This window comes from Giraffa tippelskirchi, chromosome 1 (genome assembly GCF_054371585.1).
Source record: "Giraffa tippelskirchi isolate mGirTip1 chromosome 1, T2T-mGirTip1v1.2.pri, whole genome shotgun sequence".
Taxonomy (NCBI): Eukaryota; Metazoa; Chordata; class Mammalia; order Artiodactyla; family Giraffidae; genus Giraffa; species Giraffa tippelskirchi.
Window position 1 is genome coordinate 100,718,086 of NC_137275.1, and position 18,011 is coordinate 100,736,096.

Genomic DNA, 18,011 nt, shown 5'->3' on the forward strand with positions numbered 1-18,011 from the left:
TTAAAAGTTTAAGGGGAGAGCAAAGAATAAGTAGTCTAATTTTCTGACTTTAAGACTTTTTCATGTAAGTAAAAAAGATAAATATGAAGGTTAACATTAAATGTGGGGAAAGTGCTTGTCATTTAATTATAATTAAGATTTTAATATCTTAATATTTTTATAATTGGCAGGAATGGAACTAAGTTTAAAAATAATTCTTTTAACTAGGTATACCGTTCAATTTTACATTTTCATATTTTTTAGAACTGTTCATCATAAGTAATAAAAAATGTGTTAATTTCAGGTTGCTGCTGTGCTTCCCTTGTTTACTGAAATGACCTTACTGCCCAAAGAAATTTAATTACCCATCCATCTGAATGAGTTAATTAGAGAATAGAACTGAGTTAATCAAATGAACAGTGCATAGTACTATCTAAAGATGATGAGCTTAGATACAGAATTGCTTCTGAAAAAGAAGGTAATTAAAACCAAACACTTGTAAGTGACTGAAAGAAGGAAGAACAAAATAATCTGAGCAGAGGTTCACTCAACATGGAGAAGGGCTCTGTATTTCAAACATATTCAGTCTTACACAGCAATGCAATATCAGGGGAGAAACTTTTACCCTCATTTTTGTGTTTTCTTTCCCACCTTGTAATATGGTTTGGTGAAATAAGTGCTCAACATTGCCTAAAGTGGAATACAGCCACAAAGATTCTATTTTTTCTTACTGTATTCATTCAACAATGGGTGCAGGCTTCCCTCGTAGCTTCCCTCATAGCAGTGGGTAAAGAATCTGCCTCCAAAGCAGGAGGCTTGGGTTCTATCCCTGGGTCGGGAAGATCCCTGGAGAAGTAAATGGCAACCCACTCCAGTATTCTTGACTGAATACTGTCAAGTATTCAGTATTGAATCCCATGAACAGAGGAGCCTGGCAGGCTACAGTGCGTGGGGTCCCAAAGAGTCGGACATGACTTAGCGACTAAACCACCACCAACAATCTTTACACGGATTTGTGAGAAAACCAGTATTTAGTTCTGTATAATCCATACTATTAAAACATTTTAAATGCGAAAGAATATTTATAATTAGCACATATGTTGTAAGCTGCTGGTTTAGTTCTGAAGTTAAAACACTTACCAACAAAACTTGAGAAGTGACTATATAGATATGTAAAATGAGAGACCTCATCTGTTGTTAAGATTCGTTCTTTAAATTGAATGCTCAATCGCATTTTCATTTCAATTTAATAGGTAAAAATGAGTAGTTTGCTTCCACTACATCCCTGAAGAAAATTTAAAAGAAAAAGCTAAACTGTATGAATTATGAATGATTTCATTCTTTTAGTACAAAAAGAAAATTTTTTTTCTGGCTGGCCGAACTTTCTCATGCTTTCAACTATTTCTTATATTAAAGTGATCTTGACTGTTATATTCTCTCCTGAATTCCTAAGCCAAAAATGGACTACACAATTGAAATTTAAATTCAACAGGCATAAAAAGTGAAAAATCAGGACCCCTAAAGAGCTTCATTATTATTCCAGCCCCTTTCACTGTTTTTTACTTTTTTGTTTTTTGTTTTTTTTTGAGAATCAACCAACACATAAATATCTAGGAACTTACAGTAAAAATCTGGAAGTTTCTCCGTTAAAGTCTCTGCAACAACTTTGTAGCCAGGCCCCTTTGCAAAAACTGCAGAAACCTTCACCCAAAAGTTGGTTTGAATGTCGAGGCAGATGATACACACACACCAAGAAAGTATGAAAAGATTTATAACTTACATAATGGAGATCTGGGATAAGCAGAGCAGTCACCAACAGGCCAGAGAACACCGGAGGGAGCCAGGAAAGTGGGCTGGGTTGAGGCTTTTATTGTGGGGGCAGGGCTGGGAGGCAGGAGATCTGCTGACTTGAATTGCCTATTCCAGTTAAAGAGGGAACACCTGGGCTTACTTTTCACAGGGCCCAGGTGAGAAGCACTGGAAAAGTCTGGTCTGAGGTTCAGGAGCTGTTTTTTTCGGTTGCAACTGTGGACAAGCCCCTGTGTCCTTGTCTTTTGAAGTAAAATACTGACCCCAGAGTTAATGACTGGGAAATGTCAAGATGTAGAAACAAAGAATAGCTGTTGGGCTGGGAATTGGGAACAATTTAGACTATAATTCTGCCACATGGCAGAATCACTGAACTCCCAGTTCCCTGAAAGACACAAATAAAGGCTTGACTCCTGAATTGTTTTTTCCAGGAAGCAGACCCCTCTTCAGATAAAAACTGCGCATGGCAAGAATGTAAACTACAGACTGGATGAAACCAGAAGGCTGATGATGCTTGAAAATTTCACCTTGATGCCAACCAATCCAAGAATTGTCCAGGAGCTGATCACACCCTGCTCTTTGAAGACTATAAAATCCTTACTACCCATTCCAGGGTGAGTCACACAGTCTTGAGGGCATTAACCCTTTGCGGACCCCTTTGCCTGGCAAAGCAATAACAGCTACTCTTTTCGACTTCACCCAAAATTCTGTATCCATGTTTCCATTAGACATCAGTGAACAAAGGCCGAGTTTCAGCAACAGAGTATTACAAATATCATTCGTACAATCACCAACATGGTCTTCCAATGTGACCCCCCCCAAATTTTTCTTAGCTTTTCTTCACTCTCCACTCCTGCTACCCCTCTTTTAGGTTTAAGATGTTACCATCTTTGTCTGAACCTCTCAGATAGGATGTTGACTTATCATATTACTGTAATCTTGTATTCAAATTTTGTCCTTCATACGTATGATTTCTGGAACACAGCAAAAATTACACTTACCTTCCCACAGCATTCTCTGCTGCTTCAATAAAACTAAAGTATACTTTTATTATGACACATGCAATATATTGATCTGTTTATTTTGTATCTAACCATCAATCCATCTCCTTCAATAAGCCCTTTAAATTGGAGTCACGTCTACTAATAATCGTATGATGTTAATCACCTGTGTCTGGCACATAGCATGGCAATGACAACTGCTGAAAATTTCAACTTTTAGGATCCAAGATTGTGAAGATCCCAACCATCACTGGAAGCTTCCTATCCACAGAATTAGTTTTTTGAGTTACAGTTCAATACGTGATCTAGAATTAGATCAAATACTTAGATTTATTTCAACTAATAAAATTGTTTAAAAATTAGATAAAATCTCAAGTACTTCAAACCATATCTTCTGTAGTCTTTATGTAATTTAGAGCATACATCTCTACCTATTGATAAGCAGGTGATAAAGTAAGTTATACCAACTCAATTCCTCCTGAGTGTGTCTGGTAGCCTTTTAGCACTGCACACTCTTAGGAAAGAACTTCAAGAGCAAAAAGGCACTTTTTGTATTTGCATAAAAATAAAATAAAACTGTATTTGCATCAGTTCAGTTCAGTTCAGTCGCTCAGTCGTGTCTGACTCTTTGTGACCCCATGAATCGCAACACACCAGGCCTCCCTGTCCATCACCAAGTCCTGGAGTTTACCCAAACTCATGTCCATCGAGTTGGTGATGCCATCCAGCCATCTCATCCTCTGTTGTCCCCTTCTCCTCCTGCCCCTGATCCTTCCCAGCATCAGGGTCTTTTTCCAATGAGTCAACTCTTAGCATGAGGTGGCCAAAGTATTGGAGTTTCAGCTTCAACATCAGTCCTTCCAATGAACACCCAGGAATGATCTCCTTTAGGATGGACTGGTTGGATCTCCTTGCAGTCCAAGGGACTCTCAAGAGTCTTCTCCAACACCACAGTTCAAAAGCATCAATTCTTTGGCACTCAGCTTTCTTCACAGTTCAACTCACATCCATACATGACCACTGGAAAAACCATAGCCTTGACTAGACGGACCTTTGTTGGCAAAGTAATATCTCTGCTTTTTAATATGCTATCTAGGTTGGTCATAACTTTCCATAGAAACTCATTAATGGCCAAGATACCATATTCTAAAATTTCAGCAAATAACAGCATATGAATGAAAAATTTTAACTTTTCAACACAATAGTTTGAAATGGCAATTTGGGGCAGGGGAAACTATATATAATCTTTTTTCCAGCACATAATGCATTTGAATCTTTTATTCAGCTGCGTATACAGTACTGGATATAAAAGAATAACTAAACAAAATCTTGAATATAACTTCATTATTAATTATTTTCTATTATGTTAAAGGAGAGAGACTGAAATATTACAGAGTATTTGGAATGTTTTTTTTTTTCAGCCTTTGCACACTTGGGTGGTAACATTTTTAGTGTATTCTCAACATATTTAACAGAAGAATTTACATCACCGATATCTTGGAGATATTTCATACCTAGAAAAACAATGATGCATGTTTAGCAAGATATAATTTTGTTCCCCAATTTGATCCTTCAGTTCAGTTCAGTTGCTCAGTCATGTCTGACTCTTTGTGACTCCATGGACTGCAGCACACCAGGCTTCCCTGTCCATCACCAACTCCTGAAGTTTGCTCAAACTTATGTCCTTTGAGTCAATTTTATCCGTGATATTCTCCAAAACTGACAAAACTCTACAGAATAAAGATTAGGAATCAAATATCTCTGCCTGCATTTGTGAGTAATCAGTGTATAGAATAAAACAGGTAAGATCACTCAGTGATTTGAATAAAAAGAAATAACTGTAACTGTTATATGTTTAATGTTATTATTAATAAGTTATGCTATCAATAATAAATTACAAATCATTATGCAATAAAATACATTAAAATGCTAAACATCTTTAAAAACTATTTGCATGCAGTTTTACATGATGAGAGATAAAATGTAATTTAAACACAGCACAATGGTCCTCATATGTGTACCTAAGAGTGCTTCATAAATGTGGAAAATAAATTTAAATCTTCATGCTTATATGTGTAGAAAGGTGTTTTGTGTGTATATCTCTGCCTACTTAAGATAATTTTCAGAGTTCAAAAAAAAATAACAGAAATAAACAGTATAATTGACTTACTCAAAATTCTGAATTTGCCATATGCACAAAATTTAATTCATAAAAAAATATTTACATAATTATTATCAAGATGTACTGATGATGATTTCATAATTAAGTTGATTAGACTAATAACATGATTAATAGTCATTTCTTCAAAGGCACTTCTTAAAAATGATGTCCATTTTGTAATTGTGGATCCATACAGAAAACGGTTTTAAGATTATGACACACTATATGCTTTGATACTGCCTTTATTTTTCACAATTCACAGAGAGATACATGATTTAAGTTTGATCTGAGGCAGAGTAATTAAGTCACGTTCCAACTACTGAGGTAACAAACACCTACCTTAACATGATTGGTGATCAACATTGCTTCCTCTGTTCCTTCAAAGATCATCAATATTGACAATGAACCTATCCAAAAATTGCCAGGTGTTCCCTGAAAGGGAGGAGATGACATCTATGAAGATGTTCTTTTCCAACCAAAAATCAAATTGCTGACGAAAAACACTCACTGAATTTTAAAGCCCGAAGTGTGAGATAGTAGCAAACAAGATACCTTTTGAGATGGGAGAGAAGGAGTTTCTGGGATTTTGGGGAAATATTATTTATTGATTACTTCATGATTGGATAATGATTTTTCCAGTCAATTCAAGTAAAGTATTATCACCACAAGTAGGAGATTTGGTCACAATGAGCAACAGAGAAAGAGAATAAACATCTGCTATAGCAAGATGTCTCTAAGTGGAAAAAGGGAAACCTTTTAACAGTAAGCTCCGGTAAGTCCTTGGCATTGGTTTTGTGGACTCCAGTAATGGTTATTTAAAATATCTTGGTCTCAAGGATTCAAATTTACATGTATTCAGATGATGTCATAAACAATGAAATACATATTTATGTAGTTAATTTTTCATTGTTGGAAGCTCCCCCATTCCCAGAGCCATTTTAATTGATAATGAAATCTAATTGATTTCAAAACCAAAGTTTTGACTTGAAAAAAAAGATGAATTCTTGCTGTCCACAAGAGACTGAGAATGAGGTTTCTCATCAAGGAAACAATAGGTGTCACTGCCAATAGTCTCTATAAGGTGATAAAAATCACCACAGCCGACATGTAAAGCCATCTCAATTTCATGTATGAGTCACCAAGGTGTATAAATTTCAACTGATAAATAATATAATAATGTTACTATTATTATGCAGGGTTGGGGGCACTGAGTGTAGCAGTACATGCATGGGATCTTTTGAGGGAGGTCACCATTATCTTCATTACCTCCACCATAGTTTGGCCCCAGGTAAATAGCAGGGAGGGAACACAGCTCCATCCATCAACAGAAAACTGGATTAACCATTTACTCAGCATGGCCCCACCCATCAGAACAAAATCCAGTTTCCCTCTTAGTCTCTCCCACAAGGAAGCTTCCATAAGCCTTTTATCCTTCTCCATCAGAGGGCAGACAGACTGAAAACCTACAGAAAACTAACCAATCTAATCACATGGATCACAGCCTTGTCTAACTCAATGAAACTATGAGCCATGCCATGTAGGGCCACCCAAGATGGACAGGTCATGGTGGAGAGTTCTGACAACATGTGGTCCACTGGAAAAGGGAGTGGCAAACCACTACAGTATTCTTGCCTTGAGAACCCCATGAACAGTATGAAAAAGCAAAAAGATAGGACACTGAAAGATGAACTCCCCAGGTGCATAGGTGCCCAATATGCTACTGGAGATCAGTGGAGAAATAACTCCAGAAAGAATAAAGAGACAGAGCCCAAGCAAAAACAACACCAAGTTGTGGATGTGACTGGTGACGGAAGCAGGGTCCTATGCTGTAAAGAGCAATATTGCATAGGAACCTGAAATGTTAGGTCTATGAATCAAGAGAAAGGGGAAGTGATCAAACAGGAGATGGCAAGACTGAATGATGATATTTTAGGAATCAGTGAATTAAAATGGACCGGAATGGGTGAATTTAAATCAGATGACCATTATATCTACTACAATGGGCAAGAATCTCTTAGAAAAAAAATGGAGTAGCCATCATTGTCAACAAAAGTGTCCAAAATGCAGTACTTGCATGCAATCTCAAAAACGACAGAATGATCTCTGTTCATTTCCAAGGCAAACCATTCAATATCACAGTAATCCAAGTCTATGCTCCAACCAGTAATGCTGAAGAAGCTGAAGTTGAATGGTTCTTTGAAGACCTACAAGACCTTCTAGAACTAACACCCAAGAAAGATGTCCTTTTCGTTATAGGGGACTGGAATGCAAAAGTAGGAAGTCAAGAAACAGCTGGAGTAACAGGTAAGTTTGGCCTTGGAGTACAGAATGAAGCAGGGCAAAGGCTAATAGAGTTTTGCCAAGAGAACGCATTGGTCATAGCAAACACCCTCTTCCAACAACACAAGAGAAGACTCTACACATGGACATCACCAGATGGTCAACCATGAAATCAGATTGATTATATTCTTTGCAGCCAAAGATGGAGAAGCTCTATACAGTCAGCAAAAACAAGACCGGGAGCAGACTGTGGCTCAGATCATGAACTGATTATTGCCAAATTCTGACTTAAATTGACAAAAGTAGGGAAAAACACTAGGCCTTTCAAGGATGACCTAAATCAAATCCCAAACGATTATACCGTGAAAGTGAGAAATAGATTTAAGGGACTAGATCTGATAGACAGAGTGCCTGATGAACTATGGACAGAGGTTAGTGACATTGTACAGGAGACAGAGATCAAGACCATCTCCAAGAAAAAGAAATGCAAAAAAACAAAATGACTGCCTGAGGAGACTTTACAAATAGCTGTGAAAAGAAGAGAAACCAAAAACAAAGAAGAAAAAGAAAGATATATCCATTTGAATGCAGAGTTCCAAAGAATAGCAAGGAGAGATAAGAAAGCCTTCCTCAGTGATCAATGCAAAAAAAAAATAGAGGAAAACATAGAATGGGAAAAACTAAAGATCTCTTCAAAAAAATTAGAGATACAAAGGGAAGATTTCATACAAAAGTGGGCTCAATAAAGGACAGAAATGGTATGGACCTAACAGAAGCAGAAGATATTAAGGAGAGGTGGCAAGAATACACAGAAGAACTGTACAAAAATGATCTTCATGACCCAGTTAATCACGATGGTGTGATCACTCACCTAGATCCAGACATCCTGGAATGTGAAGTCAAGTGGGCCTTAGGAAGCATCACTTCGAATAAAACTAATGGAGGTGATGGAATTCCAGTTGAGCTATTTCAAATCCTGGAAGATGATGCTGTGAAAGTGCTGCACTCAATATGCCAGCAAATATGGAAAACTCAGCAGTGGCCACGGGACTAGAAAAGGTCACTTTTCATTCTAATCCCTAAGAGAGACAACGCCAAAGAATGCTCATACTACCGCACAATAGCTCTCTTCTCACATGCTAGTAAAGTAATGCTCAAAATTCTCCAAGCCAGGCTTCAACAGTATGTGAACCGTGAATTTCCAGATGTTCAAGCTGGATTTAGAAAAGGCAGAAGAACCAGAGATCAAGTTACTAACATCTGCTGGGTCATCGAAAAAGCAAGAGAGTTCCAGAAAAACATCTACTTCTGCTTTATTGACTATGCCAAAGCTTTTGACTGTGTGGATCACAGTAAACTGTGGAAATTTCTGAAATAGATGGGAATACCTGACCACCTGACCTGCCTCTTGAGAAATCTATATGCAGGTCAGGAAGCAACAGTTAGAACTAGACATGGAACAACAGACTGGTTCCAAATAGGAAAAGGCATGCGTCGAGGCTGTATATTGTCTCCCTGCTTACTTAACTTATATGCAGAATACATCATGAGAAATTCTGGGCTGGATGAAACACAAGCTGGAATCAAGATTTCTTGGAGAAATATCAATAACCTCAGTTATCCAGATGATACCACCTTTATGGCAGAAAGTGAAGAAGAACTAAAGAGCCTCTTTATGAAAGTGAAAGAGGCAAGTGAAAAAGTTGGCTTAGAACTCAACATTCAGAAAACTAAGATCATGGCCTCCAGTCCCATCACTTCATGTGAAATAGATGGGGAAACAGTGGAAACAGTGGCTGACTATTTTTCTGGGCTCCAAAATCACTGCTGATGGTGATTGCAGCCATGAAATTAAAAGATGCTTACTCCTTGGAAGGAAAGTTATCACCAACTAGATAGCATATTAAAAAGCAGAAACATTACTTTGCCGACAAAGTTCCATCTAGTCAAGGCTGTGGTTTTTCCAGTGGTCATGTGTGGATGTGAGAGTTGGACTATAAAGAAAGCTGAGCACAGAAGAATTGATGCTTTTGAACTGTGGTGTTGGAGAAGACTCTTGAGAGTCCCTTGGACTGCAAGGAGATCCAAACAGTCCATCCTAAAGGAGATCAGTCCTGGGTGTTCATTGGAAGGACTGATGTTGAAGCTGAAACTCCAATACTTTGGTCATCTTATGCGAAGAGCTGACTTATTTGAAAAGACCCTTAGGCTGGGAAAGATTGAGGGCAGGAAGAGAAGGGGATGATGGAGGATGAGATGGTTGGATGGCATCACTGACTCGATGGACTTGGTTTTGGGTGGACTCCGGGAGTTGGTGATGCATAAGGAGGCCTGGCGTGCTGCAGGTCATAGGGTTGCAAATAGTTGGACACGATTGAGAAACTGAACTGAACTGAGAGCAATAAACTTGTGGTCAGTTTGCAAATAGTGTTCTAGAATCTAATTTATTGTTTTATAAATGTAAATACATACCTTTATGTTCTTTTGCATGAAGATATTCTTTGTTACTGAAAAATTAAACATTTCCTGAGACAAAATAAACTCTGGATACAGAACACAAGGTTGGTATGTATCACTAATTAAATATATATTGGTAGAATCATTTTTTATAATATTGCCTGAAATCACTTTCAAGTTTTAGTGACTTTTAAAAACTAAGGGAAGTTTATAACAAGTAAGTAATTTGATGCTTATTAAAGGAAAAGATAGGAGAATCTTGCATGTATTTAATAGTGAATCTCTATGTCATCAAGTGTTTATAGACCATCTACTCTGTTAGCCATGAGAGTAAATCTCTTATCTTCAATTGCATGAAGCAAAATGACCTGACAGCCCCAGCAGCTAAGCTCTGCGAGGTACCAACTTGTTTATTTGGGGGCCAACCCCCACAGGCTGCTCCCAGCCAGTGATTACACAAAGCAGAGACACTAAGGTGGGGCATTCTTGGGAGAGTCATGGGTCTTATGATGATTTTGGTTTAAGGGCAACTAAGGGTTCCTCACAGCTTTGTTGACCTTTTCTTAGTACTGCACTAAAGCTTCTTCCAACAAACTCTCTCTCCTTTTTCCCTCTCTCCTTTACCCTGGGTCAGACCTGCATAGTGGTTGGATGGGTCTCTTCATTCTTATCTTCCTTGCCCAATTTTCACTTACTGTTTTTTCCCCTATTTCCTGAACAATTTAATCCCATTTTGATTTCTGCTTATCTGAGGACCCAAATGAACATACTTACTGTATGCTAGGCACTTTGAAAAGTGCTGTAAAGTATAACGACTTTAAATCAGGATCGTCGACCCATCTCTGCCTCCTCATGCCTTTATTCAGTAACTTTACTTGTAAATGGGTGGGATGTGATGAAATCATTTCCAGGAAATCTTTGGCCCCAAATTCTGCTGAGTTTCACCTATAGAATTATTAGTGAAGATTACTGTGGTAAATTAAAGACGCTCACAAATTTCTTTGCCATTTCCCTAGTCAAGGAGTAATGTAATTAAAGCTGGCTGTATACCTGCTTAAACAATAAGAGGTGAAGGAAGTGACAGTGCCTGTTCTGGCCAAACCTTAAGAAGGGTGGGCAGCGTCCATGTTCCATGTAAGCATTTAGCTGTCCTACTGGAGAAAACACTCAGAGACCTCCCGTGGGAAAGAGAGGCTCTGAAGATGACGCAGAGAGAAGGAGCAGCTCAGCAGACCCCTTGACCCAGTTGCAGGCCCATCTGACTGCAGCTACATGAGACCCAGTGATACCAGGAAGAGAAGTACTTAGTGGATCTCAGTTAATCAACAAAAACCGTAAGAAATGGTTTTCAAATGGTTTTCAAACCATATTGAAATGGTCTTGCGCAAGTCACTAAGGTTTTGAATTGTTTGTTATAATAGCAATAGATAATTGAAACAAATAAAATGTCTCAATATCTCAATGAACATAATTATATTATTTACCTTTAAATGATACATTTCAGTTGACTTACTGAATATTTAATGTATACATTTAATGCATTTAACACATGTTTACATGGACATAGACACTTATATATGTGTGTATACATATGTCCATAGTGTATGTACAAGTATTTGTGTCTGAATATGTATATATGTATGTGTGTGCATGTATGTGTGCATGCAGCCATTTAATTCTATAAAGCATTTTCAGTTACAAAGCAAAGGCAATGATGGAAGATAGACACAACTGTCATGGGGTAAGAGAAGAAAGTGACCACTGGAACCAGGGCAGCAGGTATGATGTTCCAGAAAGAGAGAGGACTTAGAGAGAATCTGGAAGGAGGATAGAATTTAGATACCAAAACAGACAATGTGGGGAACGGATAGAATGTATGTGAGGGACACTGCTATGTCACAGCTCTAAATATAGCTGGCTATGTGCAATTTAAGCAAATATAAATAACCCAAGGTAAGTGAAGATCTGATTGAAACTGAAGTCCTTCCTATGAATAATAGTTAACAGTATTGCACATTTAATATTATATAACTTGTTACAGCAAAAGCATAGGTTATAACTGCAGAGTATATTGCACATCTGTCTATACCTATATTACAACTGTAGCTTTTTTAATGTCTTTGTGAAGTGTCTTTTTACTGAATATAAAATGTATTGCAACACTTCACATTTCAGATACTAGCATTTCCGTTCATATCTTAATGTCAGAAGTAAAAGGCAAGTCACTGGTAGATTATCTGTGATTATGAACAAATGTATTTTCTCTCAACATATGTGAATGATACTAGGAAACCATTGAGGGTATTTTTCCTTTTAGAAGATGAAAAAACACTGAATGATGTATAAGCTTTTAAGTTAGCATTCCACATCTACTTCTGTTGGCAAAGATAATGCAACAGTAAACTGAAGGTCAAGAGAAATGATGATCAATATAATGTTGATGTCAATCACTTCAAGAAGGGGAAATAAATAATTCCCATCACTTCCCAAATCTATATTCAGTGACTAAAGGTTGGTAGACTGGAATATCAAGGTGACACCATAGAGATTGATGAATGTTTCAAACTGCGTTTTTATTTTTGTTTTTTTGTTCGTTTGTTTTCTTAATAGTAGGTAGCTAAACACTAGTAAAACTGAAGGGAAGGTTTGGTCCAATGAATTTAAATAAACACATTAAGTTCAGTTGAGTTCAGTCGCTCAGTCGTGTCCGACTCTTGCGATCCCATGAATTGCAGCACGCCAGGCCTCCCTGTCCATCACCAACTCCCGGAGTTTACCCAAACTCATGTCCATTGAGTCGGTGATGCCATCCAACCATCTCATCCTCTGTTGTCCCCTTCTTCTCCTGCTCTCAATCTTACCCACCATCAGAGTCTTTTCAAATGAGTCAGCTCTTTGCATCAGGTGGCCAAAGTATTGGCGTTTCAGCTTCAACATCAGACCTTCCAATGAACACCCAGGAATGATCTCCTTTAGGATGGACTGGTTGGATCTTCTTGTAGTCCAAGGGACTCTCAAGAGTCTTCTCCAACACCACAGTTGAAAAGCATCAATTCTTCGGCGCTCAGCTTTCTTTATAGTCCAACTCTCACATCTATACATGACTGCTGGAAAAACCATAGCCTTGACTAGATGGACCTTTGTCGGCAAAGTAATGTCTCTGCTTTTTAATGCTGTCTGGGTTGGTCATAACTTTCTTTCCAAGGAGTAAGTGTCTTTTAATTTCATGGCTGCAATCACCATCTGCAGTGATTTTGGAGCCCCCAAAAATAAAGTCTCTCACTGTTTCCACTGTTTCCCCATCTATTTGCCATGAAGTGATGGGACCAGATGCCATGATCTTAGTAAACACATTAAAGATTCACCTAAAATCAAACTTTATACAATTACTTTATTCAACAGCACCCTGCTATGGCCCAATTTAGTCTTTGATGTAGACTGACTGAAAACTGTGTGCCTTTTGAGACCTGGTCCTGCAATAGCTACTTCTCATTTCTGCTCTGTCTCTTTAGCTCTAAAAACTTCACCGCAGACTTATCAGTTGCTGTCACTTCTTCCAAAGGTGATGGCACTGTAGCAGGTAGGTCTTGGCCAGCCACGAGCGCTTCATTGATGCAACTTCATTAGGAGAGCAGGTATGTGTGAAAAACTACACTCCTCCATGCAATTCCCCTGTGAAACCTCTGACCTTCCAAACTCATAAGACCCAGTAACTCATAGCCCTTTCATATTTTCTTTGTATTTTCCCTACAATTATCATATTGTACTTGCTTACTTGAATTCCTTACCCTGTCTTATAGGGCATTTTGCTCCTTTTTCAACTCATATCTCAAAATGATTATGATTATGTGATGTACCCTCTCTAAGTTCCTGACAAGGAGGTCCTTTTTCAGTTCCACTAGTGAGTCCATCTCTTCTGCCTCAGGATGTTATCACAGCCAGCTCCTTTGTCTAGACATGTTCTACACCACTCTTTTTGGCTTGATCTTCTCAATCCTCTGACTTTAAGTTTAAAATGTTTCTGCCTCAGAAAATCTTCCCTGATTGCCCAGATTCATCAGTTCTCCCCGTTACTGTACACACCCTCCAGTCAAGCGTTACTTTTCCTCTGTAGCATGTATTTCAGCTATAGTTAATTAATTACTTGTGTGATTATCTGTGTACTGTGGAAAGCTTCTATAAGAAGTCACATCCACCTCTCTAGGCTCTTAAATAATAAATGACATAAACAATATGTCAGGGCATGACATAACTGAGTTTTGTATGATGGCAGCCCAGTGAACTTCTGATATGTAAGTGAACAGAGTCATCACTAAAATCCACAAATAGGAGTTCAGCCACTAAGGTATTTTTTAAGTCAAATTGCTTTCAACGAATGGATATTTCTCCATCAATCACATTCATTTAAAACTTCAGTGGTAGTATCAACACTGTGGATGGTACTGACTACCAGAACCACCATGTATTAGGCTTATTCAGATGTACAATGTGCCCTTCACTTAATCTCACTTAAGTATCTAAATTTCCCATTCTGGAGTTTCTAGAAATATATATGTACATATATATTTACTGACTTATTATATAATGTATATACTTTTTCTTCTCCATCCTCAAAAACTTGAACAATGAGAAAATTTACAGGTTTTTTTTTTTTTTAAGCTTTTTAAAAAACCTAGTTATTAATTACTTTCTGGAAGCACAAGCCAAATCACATACACGGAAATAAAACCCAATTCATATAGCACAAAGTTTTGCAAAGTATTGCAAAGTATTAATTTCCAGTTTTGCAAAATCAGCAAGGGGATGCACATATTTCTCAGTGTAATCTATTTTGGTTCCTCCAATGCCTGAAACTATGCCTGGCTGAAAAAAAAAAAAATCATAAGTAAAACAAAATCATCCTCAAGTTGACTGAATAAACAATGTGAAAGAAAAAAAAGAATACCATCTGGAATGTTTACTTGGAACTAAAAAACATCAGGTGCTTTCCAATAATTAAAATCTATTAATTAGTTCTTGAGAAATATATATCTTTCACAAAATTAACTATAAATAAAAAAATGTTTCTTTTTACAAAAATTGCTGAAAATAATTAATATGAGAATCCAGTAGAGAATATGATTTTCCATTTCAATAAACCCTGCATGCATGCTCAATTGCTCAGTCTAGTTGCTTAGACTGTTTATGACCCTATTCACTATAGCCTGCCAGGCTCCTCTGTCCATAGGATTCTCCTGGCAAAGAATACTGAAGTGGGTTGCCATTTCTTTCTCCAGGGGATCATCTGGACCCAGGCAGCAAACCCACATTTCCTGCATTGGCAGGTGGATTCCTTAGCACTGCACCACCCAGGAAGCCCCCAGTGCACCATATTTTGTATTTATTAGCATTTATGTTTATATTTATATGTATTTATTTTGTACTGATTTGTATTTAGAAACTAGGAAGAAATTGGGACTTCCCTTGTGGTCCAGTGGTTAAGAATCCACCTGCTAGTGCAGGGCACATGGGTTCGATCCCTGGTCCCAGAAGATTCCACATGCAGCAGAGCAAGTAAGCCCCTGTGCTACAGCCTGTTCATGGCAACTAGAGAAAGTCCACTACAGCAACGAAGACTCAGTGCAGCCATAAATAAATCAATTCATTTTTCAAATACTAGGAAGAAATGAAAATTTTTCATATTATCTACTCAACCACTCAAGGAAAAATTAATTACCAATTGATTGCAATCTTACACAGTTTTAAGGAAAAGATCCTCTTATTAAAAAACAGGCTTTAAAAATCAAAGAAGCAATTTTTTTCCCCAAAAAATCTACTTAAAAGTTTTTATTGCATCTAATAGAACAAAATTAGATGCCATCTCAATCCTCAATGATTTTGACTAACTTTAAGAGAAAATAGAGTTGATTTTTTTTCTCTTTTAAAAGTTCCTGCATTTAAAGTTTCAGTCATTATTAGTGTATGACATACATAAACAATTACACTTAATCAGAATAAAGACAAAAGAGCCAGAAAAAAGCTTTAAGCAACAGGATATGCATTGCAGCATCCACTCCTATCAGCTTAGGATAAAGGCTTCACTGTGGTAACCTGCACCAGCCCCGACAGGCACATTCCTGTTATTTGAAACCTCATCATATTAGCCATCAAAAGGCTGTCAACCAGCTGAAGTTCCGGAAAGTGTCACATGCAAACGCCATTTCCAAAGGACCCACTGGCTACAACTATAGAAAGACAGAAGTGGAAAATAACAGCATTTCCCAAAGCGGTAGCCAAGTTGTGATGTGCCTTTGAGAAAAGTTTAAACGTCAACCATCTGACTAGCAAAATATCAACAGGTTAATAAACAGGCACATGTAAATAACTTGCAGAAAGCAAAAACTTTCAGGATGATAGTTAGAACTCTATAGTCACCAAAAGACTCCTGTTTCGTCGCTTAAATCAGCTTGTTTAAAACCGGAGACGAAAAGCTGGTTAAATAAAATGAGTACGTTTCAGAATTAGTTTTCAAACCTCAAGAAATTTGCCCACCGTGAGCGCCGCCTCTGGAGTCCGCGTTCCAAGTCTCCGTGGGCGGGTATCTGGGCGAGGACGGCCGGGTCCCTGGTGGTTCCCTCCGGCTGCGGGCGTCCGCGGGATCCTCCGTCCCGGGTCCTCGGCCTCCGCGGCTCCTCACGGACGCTCCGCCGTCCGGGCGGCGCTCGGGGGCCACTCGGGGCCCCGGAAGCTGGGCTGGGGCGACGCGTGGGTGGTCCTTCCCCTCGCGCGCCCGGTCCCTGCGACCGCGGCCGGTGGGCGCCTAGGGGATCCCGGCCCGCGGGCACTCGCCCGCCCCGGGAAGGGGAGGAGGCGGGAGCCGCGGGGCTGGGGGCGCCTCTATCTGCTGAGAGTCAGTGAAGCAGTGTCAAGAGGGCAGCCGTTCAAAGTGCCCCAAAGTTAGGGCGCAAATGCAGGATCCTATACCCCCCACTCCTAGCACGGTGGGTGGGAAGAGACACATTACTCACTATGTAAACTTAGGATGACTGCCACTTGACCTGACAGTGTATTAGTACAGATCGCTTTCTCCTTCACTTTTGGTGGTTTCTCAGCATGAGTCCTCAGGGTCACAAGTTCCTGACTCTATGAGCCACAGACCAACCGAAAACTCCCCAAAGAAAAGGCTGAGCTGTTGCTTCTAAGTTCTCAGAATCCAGCAACGTGCCTGAGCATAGAAGGTACACGACGGCAGAGAGTCTTGGATGAGCAGAAGGGACTGATACAAGGAGGAAAGCTGAGTGTTTTCCTCTTAGACAACCTTCTAAATGACCATTTCTCCCAAGCTCTAGCAAGCAAGGGCACACCAGAAACTGAAATAATATTTTTGTTGCTTTATTCTCCAACATCGGTGTCTGATTAAGGGGCTTAGCCATCCCCCCATCCCTCACCTCATTTTGGTTTTAACAGCACAAAACACAGAAGGGCTGATCATCCTTCCCTCCTTCACTGCAGATGATCCAAAGTGCCTGCCCTGACAGCAGGGACATGGCAGTAGACTTGTCACGGATGTCATTATAGACCTAATGATAAGTATTGTCTCAAAGATAGGGTTGTGGCATAAGTCAAATCCTCTAGAGTCAGACAAGCAGCCATGCTTATTAACAGATTACATTCATGTGGAATGGATAGGAGTTTTAATTCACACTCTACATTGATGTTAACTCTCTCATCTTTTTAAAACTATCTTGTCACATGTTATAGTAGAATCTGAAAAAGTCCAAAGCAGCTGGACATTCCACAGAATATCATAGTGTTCCATATAATAACCAGACTGTGTCTGCAAGAAGTGACTAGTGTCTTGGAGGCTTTAGTAAAACAAATGGACTCCAAAAGGCATACAAAGAGATTATATATATGTATATACACACATACTGTATATATACATATATATATATAACTTTCAGGGGCCCTATGGTCAGGGCATGCTAGGATAGCCCTTCCAAAGCAAAGGCCGAAGCAATCCATCTTTCCTCTCCCAGAGCTAATAAGGAAGTTATGGTATGCTTGGTGTGCCTGGTATGCTTCTCTGAATTCTGAAAGCAACATTTTCCATGCTTGGGAATACGATTTTAACTCATATGCCAGTTAACATTAAAGGCCACTAGCTGTGTGGAGAAAAGAGCAAGAAAACAGTCTGAAGTAGGTCTGGGGTATGGTGCAGGCAGGCTTGCTGTTTAATCAGGACTAATCTTGTGAAATTAGAACTATCCATGGTGAGAAGAGATGCCAGGAGTTACATAAGCCCCAGGCTGTGGGTATTAATGTCAAAGTTTATTCTGAATAAC

At 38.9% G+C, this 18,011-nt stretch overlaps 1 long non-coding RNA gene across 1 annotated transcript; it reads right to left on the reverse strand.

Annotated features, from left to right (window-relative positions):
- Positions 1-991: 991 nt before the first annotated feature.
- LOC145534981 (uncharacterized) lies at positions 992-16,498 on the reverse strand. The gene is made up of 4 exons (XR_014075176.1): positions 16,219-16,498; positions 10,462-10,632; positions 5,290-5,382; positions 992-4,519 (listed from the first exon to the last, which is right to left on the reverse strand). It is a non-coding gene; the product is annotated as an uncharacterized LOC145534981 (long non-coding RNA).
- Between the last annotated feature and the right edge of the window lie 1,513 nt (positions 16,499-18,011).